This window comes from Montipora capricornis, chromosome 6 (assembly GCF_036669925.1).
Source record: "Montipora capricornis isolate CH-2021 chromosome 6, ASM3666992v2, whole genome shotgun sequence".
In the NCBI taxonomy this organism is placed as follows: Eukaryota; Metazoa; Cnidaria; class Anthozoa; order Scleractinia; family Acroporidae; genus Montipora; species Montipora capricornis.
The window spans coordinates 65,955,435-65,959,704 of record NC_090888.1 but is presented as its reverse complement, the minus strand read 5'-3'; positions in this window follow the sequence as shown (position 1 = coordinate 65,959,704).

Sequence of the window (4,270 nt, the reverse complement as noted above, 5' to 3'; positions counted from 1 at the left end):
GCACAAATGGACGAACAGCTCTGCCGGATCGGGTAATACACTCTCTCTTGACAAGGTCTAGATGTTCTTCGTTTTCGGTTCCGTCGTCATCAGAATCTGTCTCCTCTTCATCAAATTTGTACCTCTTTGTGATCCTCGAACATCTTGATCAAATGATAAAGATTTCCTCAGGGAATACATACATACATAAACTTTATTTTTCCTCGAATTTAAGAGTAGCTATTATAAAAGCTAAAATTTCCGAGTAAACAATAACAAAAATAATAAAATATACAACAACTTATTAACTACGATTCTGTACAATATTTACAAGTTATGGCTAAAATAAATAGGACTATATATAAAAAATTTAAAAGCACTAAAGTGAAAATTATCAAATGTACATAAAGTCAAGGCTAGCTAATGCTTTTTTAAAATCATTAAAATTGGCAGCTCTCTTCAGACTCGTTGCCGGTGGGTTGAACAGCGTAGACAGCAGGCGGCAGTGTCCCAGCTTTATCTTTTCTTGTCTCACTCCTAATAACAGTCCGTTGGCGTACTGGTCTGTACCTCTCTAACAGAGATGTTCGAAAATCCTAGGAGAGGTCGGCAAGCAAGAAATTCTACAACAAATGTTCCGAAAATTCTAGATCTCAAATCGTCCTCCGAACAGATATTTTCCGAAAATTGACGTTGGGTGCCCCTACTTTAATGTGGTTAGTTCGTAAACTAGAAAAAATACAAAATGCTCCTATGATCTCTTCTTTCTGAAAACAAATATCGATAATGTCGGTCCATGTCGGTAGTCGGTTAATATTTTTTCTGTCGGTAGTCGGTAATTTTTTCTCGTTTTGTCGGTAGTCGGTAGTACTTGTCGCCCTTTGTCGCTAGTCGGTTAATCCCATTCAGACCCTCCTCTGAGTTTCACGCTTACGCGATCGTCAGACGGCTTTATCGTGACAGAAACATACCAAGCTTTTGTGTGAAGAACATGTACAGTTAATAACAGGTCGATTGGATACAAAACAATAGAGCTATCGTTTGAGGTAAAGGGAGGATTATAGGACTATGGATTGACGAAATAAGGTGATAAAATAGGGCTATTGTTTGTAGACAATTAAAGGTTCTGTTGGAAGAATTTTTTTGTTTTCGTGGTGGCATCTGGAAATAAGTTCGGTTCTTTTGTTTAGTAGAGTGCATCTGTCGGCTCTGATAATATGGAATTTTTCAGCAAGGAAGAGATTGCAAACTTCGTTCTGCCGCTGTATGCGGTGGATCTGCAGAGAATGGGCCCATTAATCAATGGTGTAGGCAGTATTACTGTTTTTCAATTCCCGTATGTACTTGGAGAGTTCAGTCCTATTAGCGTATGCTTTGCTGCAGAAAGATAGCGAGTGCTGGATGGGTGAATCGCTGTTTGAAAGTGCCTTCTGTTAGACCGATGTAATTTTTGCCCTCGTTATCGCTTTTGGTGACTTTTTGCGTTGTAAACGAAACAAGAGGAGGGGCAGTCAGTGTTATTCAGAGGGAAGGCTTGCTCAGTGTTTCTGCTGTTGCATCGGTTGTCTTGAGCGGTCGGGGAGGGATGTAGAATTCTTTGGTTGTGCTTTTCGATATTAGAATCCATATTATACATGCAACTATAGCTGTCTTTGATAGAGTTTTTGTTGAAGGTTTTGTGGTATTTGTGGTGCTTAGGTAAGTGCTTGTGGACGCATAACCCAAACGCCTAATCGAAAAGGTGGAAATTTTAAGCGTCACCAAAAGAATGACATGGAAAACATTTTTCTTCGACAGCAACTCCCATAAGTCAGATCATATAACCGACGACATCAACTGGTTCAACCGCATCTCTGACGAACTGAAACACTCTTTTACTGTTTTCAATATCGACTACATCTACTCTTCCATAACAGAATCCCTCCTTAGTCCTCCTCCTGAACGCAATGAATTACGCCAAAGCCTTCACTACTATCACCACTCAAGACATGCATCAACATCACAATGCATTGCCGAAAATCTCACATCTTCGACGAAAACACCGCTTGTGAAAAGAAATTAGACAACATTCGACGTAACAAGGGGCAGCTATGACGGAGCAGAAATCATGCCAGCTAGTAGGACACTTTAAGCAAAACGAGACTCTTGGTGGCATTTACCTGGGATGCTGCTGTTTGAGTAAAATGTGAAGGATGGTTGCAAATGTCAGTGATCCCTGAAGCCAACTGAGAGTCACAAGAGACGTGGTAAAAGCGCTGAGGAAGTTTATAATAAGTTGTGACTTCAAGCATTTTCATGCATGGGGACTAGGGACTTAGGACTAGCCAATTGCAATCACTTCTTCCGGTCACGCGTGCATAAATTCCATAACAGAAGAAGCGAAAAATTCAATTAAAAAAGCCAGATAAATTAAAGGTATTATATAACTTCAGTAACAAAGCAGTTTTTCCCTATCTTTACATTCTTGTGACGCTTTAGTTGTCTTACCGCATTAATCGACTTCAAGCGTTTTTATGAATCAATCTTATTTTTATGTGCTCACATTCAATAAAAGCAATTTAAGTTTCATTTATTCACGATGGGAACCGAAAATGAAGGCAAGAGGTGCAATCGACAAAATCGATTTCAAAGGAGGCTTTGGTTGCTAGCTCTTAGAGCAGACGAAGATCACTTGAGGGATATTTTTTTCACCGAATTCAGTATGAGAACGCAGTAATTCGAAGGGAAGTCACAGTGGTGTGGGTGTGTTGGGAAATCCCAAGAAAAGAGACATGCATGTTGTATGTCCTTCACTGACAGTACCAAGCCAAGAGCTTCGTGACAGGCACGTGGCTAATTACCATATTTGACTACGATGAAAACGACACTCAAGCGAATTTCAAAAGTGGTCTGCCTTAGGCATTCGACGAAAAAAGTGGACACGCCAACATCGGCCTCTACAGAGACGACGAACGGGATTAGCCTTACTGAAGAATGCATCAGGCCCTCAAGCTGACCATTTCAGAGCAATCACCATCAACCACTTCAAGCAACACGACCTTTCAATCTCCATCCAAGCCAACCTCAAAATAGTTACCTTCCTCGACGTCTCACTGAAATTAACAAACGGCACTTTCTACCCCTGCAGAAAAGCGAACAACCAACCACTCTACGTCGACGCCAATTTCAACCATCCGCCAAGTGTCATCAAGCACTTCCCAGAATCCAACAATCGTCGCCTAAAGAACACATCAGCTGTTACTTTGGCAGCATTCAGAAGCAAAGTTTAACGTTTGCTCTCGAGATTAGCAAAGTTTCAGCCACAGCAATTTATGCAAGAAATCTAGAAATATCTCGACCAGGAAAAGGGGGCAGAATAAAAATATTTGTCAGATCCAAATTAATGACTGCTACTTTAGGTGAATCGAGGAGGACATCTTTAACAAATTCCGCCGGCACACTTGCAAATACGCTACTGTCACGATACCTTCGAAAGATTCAGCGTATTTCTCCGCCGATATTCCGAACGATTTCCAGTACCTTTTGTGCTGTGATTGAGACTTTTCTCCTCTAGCAAAGCTTGCCAAACGAACCAGGCGAGTATGGCGATCAAGTGATTTCCGTGTAAGAAGACACGAAACGACTTCACGGCCTGCTGACCTCTGATTGGGCAGCAAAACACAAAGAATTTCTGGCACCAATCAGAATTGAGAATTACCCCTGCTGTTTGGAACTGGTCTGGTAAGAACTTGTCCCCAGGGGCTCTTCTCACCCTACAATGCTTTTCTTCGTCGCCATTTTCTTTTGCCGGTTTAGACTTCCCCTTGCCTCCACGATCTGCCCCTGGGTCTCCGAGGATGAGCGAGTCAATGCTGTGTGTCATTCTCGTGTTATTCATAACGAAACTCTTCATGTACGAGCGCCGTTTCCGTTTCAGCTGTTTTCAATATATAAGTATTATATTTTATTTTTCTACATTTGACACAGTTGGATCCCCAGAAAAAAAAAGTGTAGTATTCAATTCTGAGAATTATCAGAACGAGGGAAGCGATTCCACCGCAAGAAGTTAACCCTTTTCATCTCTGAGCTGACCCTCAGTAAAAAGTGTAAGACAGTGTAAAATCGGTTGATTAAACGAGACTTAACTGTAAGTTAAAGTTTGATTGAGATTCTATCACACGACAGCAGAAGGCAAGGAGGTCACATGCGATAGCACGGCGTTTGCGCGAGTAATTTTTAAAAACATTGAATGGGAGTGTCAGGCATAATACACACAGCAGTAGGTGCATGACTAGCTAAGGCCGACAAAGGG